The 19872-nt window shown below is 38.7% G+C and overlaps 1 long non-coding RNA gene across 1 annotated transcript in view; it reads right to left on the reverse strand.

The window, feature by feature from the left end:
• Positions 1-295: 295 nt before the first annotated feature.
• Positions 296-19872, reverse strand: part of LOC143366108 (uncharacterized) — a 46103-nt gene continuing 26526 nt past the window's right edge. Inside the window, exons 2-3 of the long non-coding RNA XR_013084665.1 lie at positions 17284-17463; positions 296-674 (exon numbers count right to left, since the gene is read on the reverse strand). This is a non-coding gene — a long non-coding RNA (uncharacterized LOC143366108). The remainder of the gene's footprint in view (positions 675-17283; positions 17464-19872) is intronic.

The raw sequence follows: 19872 nt of genomic DNA on the forward strand, positions 1-19872 counted from the left end.
AAATTCGCAAATATTCGCCTCTTTTCGGTCGCCTGACTACTTAGGTATAACCCCTTAACTTCTGTTGTATAACGTTGTGTAAGTGATAATTGACTGTGTTGAAGAATTTTTTCACGGATGACATTCCTCGCCAATAATAACTGTCAATAGAAATAATCAAGTAACTACGTTTGCTTTATGTTCACCCTAAAATCACAAAAAAGTTTATTGAAATCTGTGACCTCTGGTAAATGGATTCTTCGCCATATTTCCAAAATTTCATTTGATCCAACGGCAACGTACCAAGTGCCCTCAATCATCATTAGCCTTCTTCTCTCTGCATCTCTCTAATATCTCGATAATTCCGGACGACCGTTTCCGGGTGCAAGGAAGCGTACGACAGCGTTGCGTCTAAATTCCAACGGCGACATCCAGTGTCTCGATATTCGTATAACCGTAAAGATAACGATAGTTGCTTAAGCGCTGGCTGAGGAAACGCTGTTCAAATTGGTCCGTCAGAAAGTGAATCCAGCGTTTCGTTTGATCGTCATGGCTCCAACTCGGCGATCGATCTTCCGCTGACAATTACGCAACTGAGCGGTGTTCTTCGATTCTACCCGGCCATTTCGCAGAAACTGTCGCCACTGTGGAGGGCCCAACGCATTAACCAAAAACTTTGGTAGACACCCTGACGCCTGGAACAGACATGGCAGCGCCAATTGCATCAGAAGCAAACGTTAATTGCAAAAACTCTTGAATTTCGATTTTAATATTTTCCTTCTTTAGACTTTTTCTAATTTCCTGATTTTGAGGACACTGCGCTCGGAATGTGAACTGTGAGCATACATTTTGAGCCGAATAAAGTAAATTGTCTGTAAGTTCGTTATATTTTAGAAATGAATGATTTCAATTCTATTATATCGTAGTATTTATAGGAAATAAAAGAAAGAAACAGTGTCAGTAGATATATAGTCACACTTTACAGCTGTGGGTTTTTCAATATTAGTTACGAACGTGACGAATCTACTGTTTTTAAGATTTCTGTTTGTAGTCCTTTGACTACTTCTATTATATAATTAGGTGAGGTGCTAAAATATTAAAAGAAACGTTTATTACAGTAATTTTCTGCTCTGGGAAATAAGAGGTCACTTTCGATATCTAATACTCCGTTTCTTAAAGGCAATTTAGTTGGAAACCTACAATCAGAGAAACGTATAATCAAAGGCCATAACTGGGCCATGCAAATTTTGGATCAATATTCACCATGTTTCTTATCTTGCATCTTCTCTTGTGTCAAATAGATACGTGTAACTAAGAAATTTAGGAAAGTCGTTCAAAATTCACCTTTTGACCTCTATATTTGGTATTAAAATAACCCACACGAATTTTAACTCCGTTTACAGTTCGTGGAAAGAGAAAAGTGGATTTTATCATCGCAACCAATTTGAATTCAAATCGTTTCAATGAATTTGAAAAGGAAAGATTGCATCTGTTGCCATTAAATTATTCAGTCCTTGTTATTTGTGTAATAACAAATTTAAATTTTGTTAATATCGAATTGAACGACTCGGTTAACATTATTTTTAATTTTTCTCAATTAAGTTCATTTTCAATCATTTATGCAAAACAGTATCTGCTTTATCTAGTACTATGGTATTCTCTAATTTATAAACTTTCACCTATTACAAATAATCCCTAATTACAGGGGGGTGTTTAAAACCCAAACTTCCCATGCTACCTATAATTACATATTTCTCGAACTTTTCCTACCAACCTTAATACTATCAAGTATTAAAGTTTATTACAAAACGATTGCGTACAAAATTTAAACAAGCGAAATTCAAACTCTGCCATCCGTACTTCATAACAATCTATTCGCAAATAATTTGTGCACAAAGCTTTTGGAAGATTAAATAAATCCTCGATACAAGTAGAAATAGATTAATAGATCGCAAAATTTCGTTTTCCAAGAAACCAATTCTTGTTTTAGGGGACCGTCCGGTATAAAAATCATTTTTTTTAAATTAATTTTTCGAATGTTCAAACTTTTAAGAATACACCGGACGGTCCCCTTAATAGACCTAGCAAGGGCATATTTTTTTAGTTACCTCGGAAGTATCGCACCCTTTGGGCTCGCGAACGAATTATACGTTAAACGGTTTGATATATACGATAAAACGCGTGACGTGCGAGCAAACGGGGAGCTCGTACTCCGAGGAAAAATTTCTTCCGCAATTGCGATTGTCGCCACAATCGTGCCACGGAAAAGCTCTCTCTTCTTACGTGGTCTTCTAAATTTCGGACGCGGAATTGCCGGGTGCGCACGCGGCAGACAAATGGCGTTCTTACAAAAACTCGTAGTTCCACACTGCTACCGACTGGGCCATTACGATTTAAATTAGTTTCCCCGCGGCCTCGCCACCGTAGGAAGAGAGAATGATAATAGAGGGAAGAAAATAAAACTGGGGAAAAAGTGGAAGACAGAGGATGGCCAGCGTATTCAAAAGCTCCTCCGCTGTGAATATCAACGGGGATAGATATGTGTGGGTAGATATTTATCGAGGAACTAAAATAACAACGCTCTTAATCCTACACTAACCTTACCCTCTCCCTGAGAAAATAAATCGACGGGATAATAGTAAATGTGAAAAAAAAATGATAAACGCCTGAGGTAAAGTAAAGCACCTGCAGCTTGCTGTTACAGTACCAATTGTTATTGCCAATATACACAGCGTACTGAATACGGGAATGTAATATTGAAGGATCTAATTTTGATAAAAAAAGGTGCTAGGAAATTTTCGATCGTCATAAAAATTTATCTTACGTTAGTAAAAGTAATGAAAAGCATTTTGATAAATTGTGTTACAACAATGATATATCGATAATTTGGGGGTTTCTAAAATAAAATTTACATTTTACTTTTAGAGATGCATTGCCATAAACTATTTAGCATAATTGTTATCAGATGTTACACGCTTTTATTTAAGCATTATGAGCTGATACCTTTTTCTTCTTTGAATCCTATTTGATGTTTCCTGCAGAAGCGGGACAGCTGTAACGTTGGCAAAAATAACTGCTACTACTTTTGAAAGGAATAGGTGCAATTTGGCACGCACAAACTGTTTTATATCTCTGAGTGGTAGATGTGGTTAATTGTGTTTGCAATGTACTCCAACTTCGTTTTGTACAATTCAACCAAAAATCATTTAAGTGCTATTCAGTTTTTTTTTAATCGAAGGTTTCAGTGGTACGAAATTTTGCAAGCTTTATTTTTACCGCAGACGACAAGATATCACTTTCTATACGACCGTTCTGCTGTAAATTATACGAATTTTTATGAACGCGAGGGGTATTTATCTTCAGGCAGACTAGAGCTCGAGTAGATTGCTAGTGTAAATCAACCCTAAGTGTTTAAGTACGTACTGTAAATCATAAGTACCTTCCACGTTTCTCCGTTACTTAAAAGTCTCGTGCATAGTCATTTTTCAATTTTGGTTAAATGAAGATAATCGTCAATTGTAACACAAACGCATTGATTCTCCTGAAATTAGTGTATTAGTAAACCCATCTCACAGTACGTATACAAATGTATAGAATTCCGTATTCCCAAACCATTGTGCTGAGTGGATTAATGAAACTTAAAGTCATTATTAGGTACGAGTAGACATTAAAAGTTTGGAATATTTTATACACTTAAGAACCTGTACTAAAATATCTAGACGAGCATAAATGAATATGAAATATTCCCTAGAAGTCCCTCTACGAATCAACAAAGCTCGGATTTAAATAAAGCTATAAATTTTGCTTTTATAAAAAGCTATAAAATAAAGCTTAAATTTTTAAGCAAACTTATATTTCCCCAAATTTCCTAACCGTTCCCTAATTCTTACTGACCTTCACAACTGCATCTTATAAATAAATTAGAAACCTGTCAACAGTCAAATCTGATCACTGATAAATATAAAAAAAAACAGTCCAAATTTTTGCAGGTAAAAAAGCAGCAGGTAAAGCCTTAAATGCCAGCCAAGTATCAAATGAACGAAACATGTTTCGAAGCCTCCTAGCAGTAGATATAAACGAAGCAGAGTGGGATTCATCGCCAGTAGAAAACACCTGTGAATTTCTTTCGGATTTACAAGGCGGCCTAAAGCGGCGCGCGTTCTTCGTTGCTCATGATTTATTAAGGCCACCACCGCTACCGGTGTTTCGGGCTTTCACGAGTGAAATATCGTAGGAGCTGATTTAAAGTTCCTCCCTGCCCCCTCCGAAAAAAAAGGACCAAGGCACAGAGCAAAGGTGCAGAGACGACAGGGCATAAATTAAGTCGCAATAAAACGGATCACGTGATCCCTTCGCTGCCTGCGCGCTCCTTCGGCGATCTTCTTAGGCGGAGGTGTTTGACTTGTGAAAAATGCGCGGATTCATCCAGCAGAGTACACAAACACCGCAGGAACTGTTATTCGCGCCGGTGTGTCCGAATCCACCGCGGTTTTCTTTTCATTCGAATGGTAAATTACTGTTTTCAGGCGCAAAGAACGGGCGCGCGATAACGCGGCTTCATTGAAATAAAGTTTCTGACGGAGAGGGGGAAATTAACGAAAAAGGATCCCCTGTTATCTTAATGGTCTTGTAGCTTTGTTCTTTGCTTGCTCTTAACTCAGTCCATCGTTTTGTTTCATTGTAATGACGCGATACCTTGCCCTCACGTTTCGCTACTTACTTTTCCCATTTTTTTTACCCTTTATTTTCGCGAAATCCTTTTAATTCGCTTCGTTCTGCCGTCGATATTTTCGTGCCCGATTCGCTTCCACTGGGGCATCCAATATCCAAGGAATTTAGCTAATTAAATCAAATGTTGGGGATATATTTAATTTGGTGATTAAACTCCCTGTGTTTAACGTAGCATATACTGCTTTCGCTGAACCTTTGACGCCCATTTGTATTCGATAATTTCTCTATAAATCAAGGGCTATAATTTACATTCCTAAAGGACAGGTGTATAACTAGGTAATTAGTTTTGATTTTGCACAACGATTTCAATTAGAATTTGAGAAACTCTTTATAACAATAAATCGTAGCAATTGTTTACTATATCATTTCTCCGTATAGTTAATTGTACCCACTCAGACGGATTGAAATCTTCCTGTCGGTTTTCTCCCGACAGTAATTCAGACCTCGCCTTGGATTCTTTCCACCGGCAGAAAGAAAGAAAGTTTCATCAAAGAGGACCAGAAATTTCTTCGAACGTAAAGACGCGAACCGCCCCCACGAAACTAGAGGTAGTTTCGCCGCAGATAAGGAAGATCAGGATCCAGCATAGAAGAAAAGCCAATTTAAAGCCGTAATGGGTCGCTTGTCGTCGAGTTACCTCGCCTTTCCGAAAACCATCGTGATTCTCGTGGATCTTTATAGGAGGGCGCAGTTACGATCGCCGTTAATTACGTTCCAATTAACTTCACGCCGCGATCAGGGAGTCCGGAATGCTCCGTAATTTTACGAGATAGTATCGTCGAATCAGGGAAATTGCGACAGTAACGTGATAACTGCCCTTCAACCTTAACGATATTGTTCAAAAGGACGCACTCCTTGGAGGAATAAAGTTTAATGGCGTTTTCCAAACTCTTGCAAAAGATAGATTTTATTCGCACAAAAGAGGAAGAAAGCTTTATTTGTTTTGTCTATTTATATCGGTATTTTTGAAACACAGCAGCGGGCAAAAGAAAGTTCCAAATTACTGTTTTTCACACGTACGCTATAAAAATAACTTCAATGCTAAAGAGTGATCCAAGAAATAGCCCCTTTTTGGGGGCCACGATTTTGGAACTGAATTTTGTGCCAAATGATAGCTTACGATGAGACATCAATCACTCGACATTTTCAAGTTGAGATGAAACAATTAGTTTCTGAGATATGAGAGGTGAAAGAAGTGAAAATTCATTAAAGCGTGAGGCCATACGCTTCGATGTATAAACTTTTATGTCGTTCCGATAATTTAAATAATTATTTCCAGGGGTTTTGCTGACTGCTAATAACGAATTTATCAAGAAAAATCAAGAAATATAAATGTCTGTGTAGTAGGTGCTTTTTTAATATATCGTCCACAATGTTGAATTGGCCATTTGATTTTTTTTTCGTGAATTTTGAAAATCTAAGTTCAAATTCGTTATTAGCAGTCAGCAAAACCCCTTTGGAAATAAGTATGGGCTGACGCGTTAATGAATTTTCACTTCTTTCACCTCTCATACCTCAGAAACTAATAATTGTCAGCTCAACTTGAAAATTTATCGGGATTGATATCTCATCATAAGCTATCATTTGGCACAAAATTCAGTTCCAAAATCGTGGGACCTAAAAGGGGCTATAAAAGGCCTGATTTTGGGGTTACTCTTTTACTTCTCGCGTTGAAATCAATGTTTTACCATCCAACAAATATGTTAACCCTTAGAAGGCGGGGCTGACCACTACAGTGGCCACGTAAAAATTTGGATACTTTGTCGGCCATTTCGGTGGTATATATACATAAATTTTAAGTAAATAAAATTTAAAATTTCAATGAAAAAATCCCGGCCATTAAAGGTTAAAAAGGTATTAACATATCTAAGTAGTAGCTTCGATTCTTCTTTCCTCAATTCTCTAAAAACTTTATAGAATATCTATGCACACAACTGTAGCCCCTTCATACGAGTGCTTCTCTCATTCAAAGAATAAATACGGCTATGCAACCACAGTGCAGCATCCCCAGGTCCATCACGCCCGAATCATTTAATCGTGGCCTGAATAAAAATGCAGTCTTCGAAACTGTCTTCGTCTACGTTTTTCTGGAGCAACTCTTGGAGACCGCGTCGTTCAGGGGGGGTTAACATCCACGAGGTGTGCTACTTGAAAATTCTCCGCTGAACCCGCGAATCGCGGTCCCTCCGACTGGAAGCTTAAGCGTTTAGTCACGTTTATCGGACGTGATTTAAAAGTTTTTGACGCAACCACAACGAGAGCATGGTGATTTCGTTCTATCGCGCAAATATATTCGACGTCTTGACGGGGATCGATAGGATACGCGCGACGTGCTTCTCAACAGGAGCATCCTTCACGATTATTGGAATAACGCTATGGACTGGGAGAAAGAATTGCTGACGCATTTTAAATAAAGACGCAACATTACTACTTTGAAACTTTTCGTGCACGCGAAGCCATTACTTTCAGGAATTCCACGCGAAATTACCATTTCTAAATAATTTTCTAAATAATAATTCCTACTTCCTAAATAATTGAAGAGTCCTTGTGGAAAGCATAGGGTAAATCCAGGAGACGTAGTCGACCTAATATAAAATGGACATTAAAACTAATATAGATATCAGAAGAGATGATTTCGGCGCACTGGTTCGGTCAATTAAGAACTTAATTAGAACTTCTAATTAGAACAATTTTTACGGTCGAAATTCAAATTATATTATTTAATATAGATATCACTAATTTTATCAGAACGAACCTATATGTTCAGAATTTTATGCTGATTCGGAAAAACTGGTCGATATTTGCTTTATGACAACATTTACTGTAAATCGGGTTGAAAACTGAAGTCATAACATCTGACCACCTCTCCCGAGGTGCCGGGAGAAGTGGTTTTCCTCGTTGGCAGAGACCGCTCATATAATTATTCATGGAAAAATAAGAAGGAAGGAAGCAAAATTATTTATGAGTGAATACAACTACAGATTCATTGCCATTTAATTTGTTTACGCTAAACAAGTGAAGAACGCATCAAAGAAAAAGTGAACTACCTACTGGCGATTAGCAAGGCAAATGAATACACAACTGAATAAATAAACTAAATAAACAAAAATAATAATAAAATAATAATAAAAAATAAACAAAATCATAACTCGACCATCTCTCCTTTCTCGTTATCTTTGAGAGGAAGATTTAAAATGGCCAAACACTTTGGCTGCATTGTCCCTCAATATCTCTAGTATCTTATTATCCCAAAAATTAAACGAAACTAAACTTAGAAGTATATTTTAATTACGATTCTGTACACCGCTGTTTAACAAAAGAGGTTAAATGTAACCTCAATTTACCTTTTATAGTCTACAAGTCCAGAAAAAAAGCACAGAAGGAAGCGAACTGACGCTATTCAATCAACTGTTTGGCTTCTAGAGAAGTAATTGGTCTGCGCTTTAGCGCGTGTTTACGCATAGAGTCAGAAATATAGCGACTCGACAAACTCTCCGCCCCGACACCGTCTCCCGGATTTACCATATAAGTGCTGAAATTCTGGAAATTTTCTTGGGTGCCGAGACGTTTCTAGGTTCCAACGCTTCGAGAAACCCATCCCCAGTTAGAGCACTAGTGTTTTCCTACATCCTGACACCGTTCCCTACGCAACAACGCTTCGCCAACAGATTCCAAAGTGTTTCCCAGTAACGAAATTTAAAGCAAAAATCCGCGACCGCCGTTCAGCAACGCTGTCCAAGATTTCATCTTGCCGCGGCGCGTCGGGGGAGGAACAATGGCGTCCCCGATAATTCCTAGCAGCCTTTCAATTCCTTTCTACGTGGCGGGGCGCTGTGCTGCTTAAAAATTAACGACGCTACACAGGCTGAATCGTGTAGCGGTGCTGCACTCAATTGTCTCCCCCGCCCGTTCCCCGCCCCTGTTCCCCGGTGCATCCCGCTCGGCAGCCACCCCTTTCGCGTTGAAAACCGTCAGCCGGCGTGCGCCAGCTCCACGGGCAAGTTATTCAAATCCGAGGCGAGCTCTCTCCACCTCTTTCGACTGCGAACGACTCGATCCCCGAACGATTCCATCCCTTTCGCCTTGGAAGGGACGCCGGGAGCACCCTCTGGCCGGCCGACCTCGTAAATAACGTTATTTATTCGCGAATTTGTTTTTCCACGTGCGGCCGCGCACGATATGCCGGGAACGACGGCGGAATGCATGAAACGGCTTCCGTGCCGTTTTTCAGCGTGAACGCCGACTGGATGGCCGTATCTGCCACCGGGAAATTTTCCATTTGTTTGAACGGCAGATAGCGGCCGCGATACCGGGCCCGATTCGTGCACGAATTTCCTTCGAAAAGATGGCCCGTTACCGCGGGGGAGCTGGAGCGGCGGAGAGGCCGGGGGATCGAGCGGGAAATATTGTGCTTAGGGGCTTGCCGCGTCACCTTGTTCGTTTTTATATAGTTCACAGCGTACGTGTTTTTGATAACGCGGAACGGTTATTGGACGGAATTTTCAACGATCCTCGCAGGCATCGAAGAGTCCCTCGTAGGTACTGACTGATGCGAAACTTGTAAAGCTGCTTGTATGCTTGTTTTGTAGGGGATGATGGGAATAAAGAGGATTGGGTGTTTTAGGGACAGCTATGTGTATTGTGTGGTGATAGTAGATATGAATAAGGATTGTGCGTTTGGGATTGGGAGAAAGAGTGACAATAAAATGAGGTCTTTTTTAGCCCCTTTTTGGTCCCACGATTTTGGAACGGAATTTTGTGCCAAATGATAGCTTATGATGGGACATCAATCCCGATAATTTTTCAAGTTGAGGTGAGAATTAGTTTCTGAGGTATGAGAGGTGAAAGAAGTGAAAATTCATTAACGCGTCAGCCCATACGCTTCGATGTATTAACTTTTATGTCGTTCCGATAATTTAAATAATTATTTCCAGGGGTTTTGCTGACTGCTAATAACGAATTTGAACTTAGATTTTCAAAATTCACGAATTTGGAAGTAAGATCTTGCGTAACTAAAAATGGGAAAAATTTGCCTTTTATTTTTCTGTGCTCGAATGTATAAATCACCTTGAATTTTAAAATTAAATTTACGTAGAACCACGAATAGAGTTAAATACAGCCCATTCCTCTAAATTTCGAAGTTTTTATAAATTTCTGATTTTTTCGCCTAAATTTCTCAAAACTCGACTAATTCCTTTCGATATTCGTATTAACTCTTCCATTCTTAATTTTAATTTGAAGAGCCGTTTCAGTGTTGAATAATTGTTGGGTCGCGCATTAAAGTAGAAAAGAGACCGGAGTGATTTTTATGTCCCCTCCGCTATGCTCGTAACTTACATTTTCATAATAACCCAGTATGAACTTGATAGAGTAGATGTATGCTTCATAACGTCACACAGGAGAAACGTACAGATATTATGCTGGCAGCAGAAAAAATAAGTGCGTTACGCTGGAAATGTTATACTGCAGGGAAGAAAAATGCTTTTGACGGGTATCATTATAAAGAAGTATAATTGCATGTTAAAAATAATGAAATTTGTGAAAAACTACCTAGTAAAATCTGAAATGCGAGATAAGTAATTAAAAGTACAGTAGGTATACTAACTCCACATCTAACATAATAAACGGGTACATAAAAATGATATTTATAAGCTATAAATTCGGTTATAACACCATCTTCAAATTTTCTAGATTAAAATTAAAAAATATAATAACATTTCGCTTCTACTTTTCTACTCTTGTAAATTACTGCAATACGTCACACAATAATTTTCTTCCTTTAAAAAAAAAACTTATAAGCTTGTGACACTAATATAAAACGAATAAAATTTTTTGTTAATTTACTTTTTCTTTCACAGGTACGATTTAAACTGGAATAAGGCAGGACTAGACAAACTGCTTTACACGGTACAGATATCGATAATAATTTCACTCGTATGCTTGCAGCAAACATGCAAGGGTAGTCGGGTAATTTCTCTGACTTTCTGTTATCCCGTTTGACAACGAGTCAAATATAACATCATCTATCGAAACTTCTGTAGAGGCTAGCAACTCACCGTTGGCTCAGCATCGGCAGTAACACGATAATTCGTTTCCGCGCACAGCGGATTAACCAGCAAATCCGATTTTTTCCAAAACAACGCGCCGGAAGTCGTGCATCGTAAACCCCGCGTAGATCCTGCCGTGAAACAAAATGTGTAATCGACTATGTGCACCAGAGACGCAGCACGGATCATTTGTTCTATTTAAATAACGATCGGACCGTCCGATACAATCCTGATTTACGTTATAATTTGTAACAGACGGAAGGGAAGAAAGAATCAGTTCGTTTAAATGAATTCGACAAATTATAAGAAATACAACGTGTAGTACTATATAGTATATAACTTTTGGATGATGGATAAGGGGCCATCCTTAAATTACGTAAGGGTAATTTTTACGAATTCTTACCCCCTCCCTCCCCCAGTATAAGAATTCCTAAGATTTGATATTCCAACCCCCTCCTTACGTAATATTTTTTACACTTAATTTTTTTAGTTATTAAAATTCTTTTAAAGGTTTATATAATTCATTTAACTTGCTTTCGGGAAATTGAAACTAAAACTATTTTTCTGGAACATTAATGATAGAATTTGTATTTAAAATTAGGTTAAACAATAATTACGTAAGACGCTATCTGACTCCCCTCCTTGTAAGAAAACGTAAGAAATTCGCGACCCCCTCCCCCTCCCCCAAAAAGCCTTACGTAATTTAAGGATGACCCCTAGACAGTCGATGGTGCAGACGGAGTCTATTTCGACCCATAATACAATTTCGCTCGTACAGTTTCTAAAATTAGCTTCTACATTAAATTTCAACTTGTTATGATGTAAAATTCTGATTTTCTCAAAGTAGTGATACTGATGAGTAACGTAAGAAGCTTCGGGTGGGTCGAAATGGACCCTGCGTCCGCCCAGACAAGATTAATATTACAGCATCAGTCAGGTAGTAGATAAAAATGGAGGTGGATGAGGATTTAATTGGAATGGAATGTAGCAAGAATTGCAAGTAGTGCTGGATTGAGTGTGAATTGATACTCAACTAAAAAAAAACCGATAACTGTGTTGTATACGTGTTTCTTATACGTTCATATGCCAGGAAAATATTTCGGTGCTAGTTGCATTTCACTTCATATTTGATGGAAATGATTTTTTAGCAGTTATATTGTTCTAATCTGATAGAAATTATGGGTTCTCATTAGAATTGCTCCTCAAGTTGCAAAAAAAGTTACATAAAGTTTGTGAAACTGATTTTTGTAAAAGTAATAGATAATACAGATTTGATTTCTCCTTTATTTATAGGAAATATGTAACGAGCAGATAATAATTCGCGTGAAAAGTGTATCAATGCTGCAACATACATCCCCTCGTTTAAAATTCAAGAAGCAAACACGATACTGTCTTCTTATCTTATAGCCCTGGGTGCAAAGAACATGATTCCTCAGGGGCTTGTATCTTTTGTGGAATGCAGGAGAAATCTTGTAAACGTGCCGTATACTCTAATTTTGTTTCCTTCAAAAGGAAAACCCGTTGAGAGGGGATTGGCTCACTCGCTTGTGTCACATTTGATCAAAGGGTTAAAAGAGAAACGTAACGCACTTTTCCTTCATTTCAAAGTACACCGTATGCTTTTCACATAAATATATATCCTTTCAAAAATGTTCACGCGTCTTTCATACGTGTAAGGGGACTTTTTAACGCGCGACGTCTTTTATGAACGTTTCGCAATAAAGAAAAGAAAATACAAAAAAAAACCCGAAACCCGCGTTGCAAAGTGATCCTGTAAAAATAACCTGCGAGATTGAAATTTTAGTAGAACCGCGTGCAACTGTTAGTATTCTACAATCTTCTTCCCACAATATCAATTTAAATAACACAATAATCTCGATTTTGCGGGACAAAATTTCCCTTAACCCTTAACTGGTATCTTGGGGTCGCTCATGACCCCAGGCACGCAAAGTTCGCTGCAAAATTTTTGGTTGTCTAAGCTTGTAAACTGTTTTTCTAATTAATTCTATAATAATAGTTTAACTTTCTAGGTTTCTATTATTTTACACATTACCTAAGAACAAAATATTCGTAGAGGTTGATTCAGGGTCGACTTTACAAATTTCTGTGTCCTTTTTTATTTGGGGTCTGCCACGACCCCAGTATACCAGCCACGTTTGCCAAAAACAGTATACCAGTTAAGGGTTAAGTAGCTGCCCATTCCCTGAACAACATCCCGGACCGAAAATTCTTATAGCCTCTCTGTGCGCGCGGGCAAGGAAGTTCATAATCGAGTTCATTCAGGGTAGTCGATTACCAGCCCCCGTCCCGCAGTCTTAATAAACAAAATTACGTAAATGTCGTGTAGCGTTCGCAAAAAAAAGCTATCGTCGGTACCGCGTGCTACGTCAGCAGGGCAAAGGGAGAGGGGTCCGCCGAGGGGAAAAAAGCGAAAAACGGCTTGAAACAGCTCGGGTTCTCCCTTTTTTCACTTTTTTTTTTTTTTTTTTGTTCACGAACGAACACAAACCTCGTTCCCCGTCCAAATGAAATTATTGATCGTCCATAGTGCGCGATCTGGTTTGCAAGAGTGGCCACGTTAATTCGCAACACATGCGGAAGTCCCAAGCATCCGATGCGCGAGGGACGGTTTGCATGGGACTGCAGTCGCACGGCTAGAACGGAATTTCGCGAGTGCAATCGACCGGTCGACGACTCGGCGCCGATCTATCCGATGCTGTTTCCAGCTAATGCGGTTTCGGCGAGCGTGCAGTTTTGCCAGGGCGGGAGGGCTACGCTGCCGTCCACCGGGCGAATATCAATCTTAAGCGAAGCGAGAAGATAATCAGCTGGCGACTCGTCACCGGTGACGCTGGGCCTGTTACGATTCCGTTCCAGCCACCAGCGGCGTCGCGAAATCATCTTAGCCGTTTGATTTATCTCGAGGCCGAATCGCTATTCATCCAAACACCGTGCGCGAGCCATCCACGGAGAAAACGTTTGAATCGAGACTCGTGGACGCGCTGCGACGCCCCTGGCTTGCATTTAACGAAGACACTTAATCGAGAGCGCAATCAACGTATCAGAATCTGTGGGTTAATGATGATTCGGTAGTCGATGGGAGAGATAAGGTGTTGGGGGTTGGTTGGTGGACGTGCATTGGAGATGGCTGCAAAATTGTTTGGTTGTATTTTTTCTTTGGGTAGCTAGCTGAACTTCCTAGGTACGGGGTTTAGCATTATAGCTAGGCTGTGCCTGCCGCGAAGAATGTAAAGCAGGGAAGTAGGAATCGCATTGGGTTTTAATTAGATTTACGAAAAATTAGGGTAGGTTTTGAAGAAGTATGTGATTCGATTAATTAATTTATGGAAGAGATATTGTAGGAGGTTTGTGCTAACTATTGTTATTTAAAAATCAGTTTAATACCTTGTTTTGTGCGAATAACGTGAAATCCATCTACCGATGCGCATTCAGCGAGTTAATTGCAATTAAAATGTAATATAACATCTCGGTGTTTTTCTCATTTATCTTAAAATCGCGCTCATATTCTATTTTATAAATTGCGTTAATATTATTTTAATATTGAGTTCTAAGTGGTAGATGCGACGTGTGTCTAGTCAGAGACACGGTGCACTGCTGTTTAATTTATAAGTATTAATCAGAAAAGCATTAAGTAGATCATCGCAGTAATCGCGGATCATCTTTTTATTTACGACGCGATCCGTTCACTGAGGCATCCCAATATCCCGTGCATCAATATTGCTTCCAGGAAAAATTAATGTTCCGTTGCAAAGATATTAAAAATACGCGCCGTAGTGAAACGCGAATTCCTTCGGCAAATATATTCGATCCGACATGAATTATGAATGTTTATACGGGTAGAAGCTTCGTTACCCGCCATTGATCATCCTTAATGACATTCGTTCCCAGCCTATACGCACCGCTTTTTAATGTCATAAATCACGGTGCCGTTCGTAGGATCTTGATATTTAGGTCACCGTGAAATTTATTCTTGCTGAGAATATTCGTTTCCAGAATCATGTAATCCTCAACACATTAACTGGCACAGATATCATCCTTAACAAGTATATACATAGTAGCTTACCGATCAGTTTAAGTAGTGAAACTACTGTCAACATGATATACCGTGCACCATATCTGGTACACAAAGCACTCCCAGAAGTGGACATGCTAATACGAACGTTTATACAAGTAAAAGGCTCATGGTGCCTCCCTTACTATTTACCCAATGAAAAAAAAAAAAAAAAAAAAAAAAACAGAATAAGAACAGAGAAGTTAATGTCGGGAAAGAGGGCCAGTTTTATCACCTGGCTCGTCCGAACGGAACATTGGGGCAGTAATTCCGCTGCGGTGTCTGTTGAAAAAGTAAGGGCCGCGCAGCTGGCGCGTTACAATCGAGAGGCTGTCGCGGTCGAGCATTTCGATATGTTTGAATGTTCGTTCGTGCATCGTTAATTCGCAAACCCTAGGCTACCTGGTAATTGCCGCGCGACAGTCGCGGCACTCGCCCTGTGACCTGGCATCTCGTGTCATTGCCTGCCAACTGGATTGGATCGGTGATTTTAATGTGGCCCAGGCCAGCGTTACCACGCATCAATAATGACGTAGTGTGTGCGAAATCAATTAAATCAATTAGCGGGGCAAACGCTAGGCTAGGCTATGACTCAAAATCAGGCGGCCTATTCGCGTCTCGTCGATAATTCTTGCATGGCCGAAATGGAGGACGGGGACGACGCCGACGCATCTTCATCTTCATATACAAGTTAGTTTGAAGCGTTTTACGTGAGTCACTTTTGTCGCTAATGACTGGCATTTTACTGGACGAAGTGCAATACATTTGGAATATCAGTTTGTTTAAGATGAATTGAAAATTACTGCAGAGGATGGGAATAAATGAAACTGCATAATATCATAGGGGAACTAATAAACTTTTATATTTCAAACTCTCAGTAATAATGGAAAAGAAAAAGTAACTGAAACTTTGGCCTAAATGAAAAATGACAGGAAGTATCGATTTCGTTAAAATGCAGGTAATTTGGAATACCGGTATTCTAATTTATCTTCACTTTATAAACTTAAAAAAAAAACATATAGATAATAAGATTAATTTCTTTTATGATTTAGTCAGGCTCAAAAATCACAATATAGGACCCATCTTAGGTAAATACCTATAAATGGACAGCGCTGACCGAAAATGACGCGGCGGTAGCTGTTGCGCGTGAAACAAAAGCATCGCCAAGCTTTGGAATATTCCAAATTACCTTCACCTTCGGTATTCCGAATTAGCAACAGCATTCCAAATATGCTGCACTTCCTCTTTTATTATTACTAGTTTGGCAGAAGTATCCCGCTTATATAAAATTAAAATTACAGTAAAGTGTATAAATGAATAAATGTTGACACAGAGATGTTAGTTAAACTAAACAGCAATTGAAAATCTGATGTATGTATATATGTATAAATTTGACTTATATTTATAAATTTTTACTCATTTTTAATTACTGGTACGGTCACTTATTTAAATTATTCTCGCATATACAGATAGATCTATGTACCACCTGAAAAATGTGAAACATTGAAGTTGATTTTCTCACGAAATATGTGGTAGTTCGCCCTATACATTCGACACATTAGTGTATTTCTAGTATGGACCAAGTGTATAAGAAATTTTAGCCAAGTGAGTGGACCATAAATTCGTGTATCTATCCCCCTTCGTAGTCAGGTGCAATAAGAACGTTTCATGTCGAATAATTTGGGAACATGTAATGCCCACTAAAACGAATAACATCGTATGTAAGTATATGTACCCACCTATACCAAAATTCCCACCAAATTTTTGCAACGCGCTTTTACTCTAGTTATGTAGATTACTTCAACCTAATCAGGTGCAGTTATCTGAAGAGAATATCGTAACCAGTGTTCAGCATCTCTGAACTTATACCCCCGAAGTTTGCTTCAGGCTCTTGTATAAATTCATAAACATGGAAGCCACTGAAGCGAATGACTATCGCGAGAGTATATTTCCAAAGAAAAATGGAATAATACAGTAGACAGCTATTTTGTCGCACAAGCAAGTGAGAATTTTAAAAAAATAAAGTGTTTACATTAAACTTAATTGAGAAAAATAGCATTTCACTGTAGAATCCAGTTGTTTGGCGTTGTTTGAACATAAAATAAATGATGATCTATTTCTATAATAATTATGATTCCCAGTATCCAATTTCGAATTCAGTCAAATTTCAGTACAGCAAAGATCAATACCAACCAAGTCCTATTGGAAGCCAAAGTGATGATTTTTTTCGCTTAATGAGCATCCAATTTATACAAATTTGTTTCTGTCAAAGAGAGTCGTGTAGCAGTATCATTTACTTAAAATTCGTTGGTTAAGTAAGCCCGAGTTTGTTTCACGAAAACGCGTTCAGTCGCCTTGGCAAGAGCTAATTTCTAGTGACCTGGCAAACGTGTCCCGAGAATTCTCGATGACTGTGTACGATTAAAGCCTCACAGGAGTCCCTGGTGTGCTTACCGAGCACTTGGATGATGTCCTTGAGCAAATGCAGGCCCTACGAAGAGCCAGGTGCTTCCTGTGTCCGGAACATATGACTGGGAGTATCTGGGTGTCTGGCAAATTTTCCTTAGAAAATCAAGTTTCGACGTTATCGATCCCACTCCATTCCGGAGATATTATCCTTTATCTCCGAGGAACCTGTAAGAAGCAAAGTCAGGGTTAGACATTAAGAAACTGTGAAGCAACGTTAGGTATCGAAAATACGGTATCTATTAAATAGAATGCAAAATTATAATGTAGTTTGGATTGGATGAGAATTCAGTAGAATTAGATCATCTCATATTTCTATTTAAATTATAGAGGATAAGTAGTAAATAAAATTTGAGTTTTATCACTTTATGATAGAATATTTCATACTTGCCATACATTGACAGAGTAGCAGTTAACAACATTTTAATATAAACCTCTATTTCATCAATTTGATCTAACAGATCTTACAAAATGTAGGCCCTTCCAAGAAATTAATCAAAAATAAATCGATGCGATGCCCCATTTTAATTTAGATAATTTATTTTTTCGCCCCATTCACGTTTTCATCTCTTCAAGGGTTCGTTTGACTTTGGGAAAACTATAAAGAACGTGTAACTGAACTGAAGATTGCAATAGGGCTAATATTGCCAAACGATCCACTACGTACTACAATTAAAATGAAGCGATTCCACGTGGTGTAGTTTCAATCTGAAATGAGCCTCCCAAAGCAATCGAATACTCGAATAAAAGGTGGTCAAATTGCACCGGCCTACTCATTTGTCTCAACCGAAGAAGGACCCATCTGGGGCAGATAGGCTGGCTGTGTCAGCTCCAGTAACATCGTTACCGCTATCATCGTAATCATATTTCACCCATCAAGACTATCCCGTGAAACGAGATTACGCCACTGCTAGAAATGGAAAAAAGTGGGCGGTGCAAGAAGGTGGGAAAAAACGAGGAAACAGGTACGAGATGTTGCAACCAGGATGAATGGACAGGAAATTTCCATATGGGGCTAATGACTATAAAACATGTACTGGGACTCGTCTACATGGCCGATCGATAGACCTTCTGTCGTCGAACACCATATTGACAGTACTCATTTTTCATTAATATGTATGAAAAGTAATTGAAAATTGCAAATAGTGGGTTGCAATGCGTGCAGCAATATTCAGACCTTCGTGTAAAAAAGCACACTTTTCTAGTGAGAATCAATTATATTTTTTAGATGTTTATGTACTCAATACAGAAAGTTTTGTTGAACTAAATCGAAATATTGCCTTTTAAAATTTTAAAAACAATTTATCACTACTCTTACGAATTTTCGATAAAATAATTGCAATACTTTATGTAGCCCAGTCTATTATTCCTCCTTCTTCCACTACACATTGAAATCCTCTATAACAAATTAGAATCGGTCATAAAGAATTACCTTAAACATCATCCTCTGTTAAGTATTTAAAGTAGGAATAATAATGAAAGTATATTATACTCGAAATTACTATGAATTGAAATTAATTGCCAATAAAATCTGTTCATTTCTGATTGGATTTAATTATTCACAAGAATTAGCTAAAGATTTAACTTGAGTCAGTCTCAATCACGGTTTCTTTATCCAAACACTTGCCTTTATGACACACTCGCGTGCCAAGAGAAAGAAACAAGAAAACAATGCGAAATTAAAAATACAATATGCGAAAGTAAATTTACATGTAATAGCAGTGCGTAAAGGGCAGGATTCAGCGACGTGCACTGCTATTACTCCTAACCCCGTATACCTGCTCAAGTAAGAATTGCATAGCGCGTAAAGCGCACAAAAAAACATTTTTTTTTTAGGAAAACCCCTCCGGGAGAGGGTAATTTGATAAGGTGAGCTCGCGTGCGCGAGGGAAAACTAGCGGCTTTGAAATTGACCCGAGAAAAGGTCTCTCTATCCTTTCGACGATTTCTTTCGCAAAGAGACTTCGGAAAGAAATCATGCCCGACGTAATATGTATAGAGCGAAAGGGGAAGCCACGAAATATCTATTCGACGGAAGTAGAGCGGCGTAATGCGAAAAGCAAGTAATACGATGATGGGGATTCGTGTGGCAGTCTTTGGTCGCGTTACACTTTTCCTGTTTATTTCCGGGAGGACCACTGTTTAAAATGCATTAACTTATCGTGGCGGGCGACTCACCAAACGAAAACAGTCGTTTTGCATAATAATATATACGAAGGTCGATATTAATTATTGTTGGTCGTCGTAGAAACTTATGAACGATACTTTCTATAATCCTAGTATGAAAGCCTGAATTACAACGAGGCTTGCTTCGTTTTTCTTTTAAGTTCACATCCACCATGTGGTTATTTGTAACCAGATAGCCATATATTACACTAGCTTTACTACTCGGCTTCGTCCGAAATTTAGATTCTGATTTTATAAAAAAAACTTTTTTTATTTTTTTTTTTGTGAAAATAGTCAGATTCATCTGGATTAGTAAGGCATAATGAGCTGAGGCACATTTCGTGACCCCCAGGTTTATCGTTCGAAAGTTTTTAGGCGACAGACAAACACACGAACGTATAGAAGCTTTCT

The sequence above is a fragment of the Andrena cerasifolii genome, chromosome 2 (genome assembly GCF_050908995.1).
Source record: "Andrena cerasifolii isolate SP2316 chromosome 2, iyAndCera1_principal, whole genome shotgun sequence".
NCBI classification, from domain to species: Eukaryota; Metazoa; Arthropoda; class Insecta; order Hymenoptera; family Andrenidae; genus Andrena; species Andrena cerasifolii.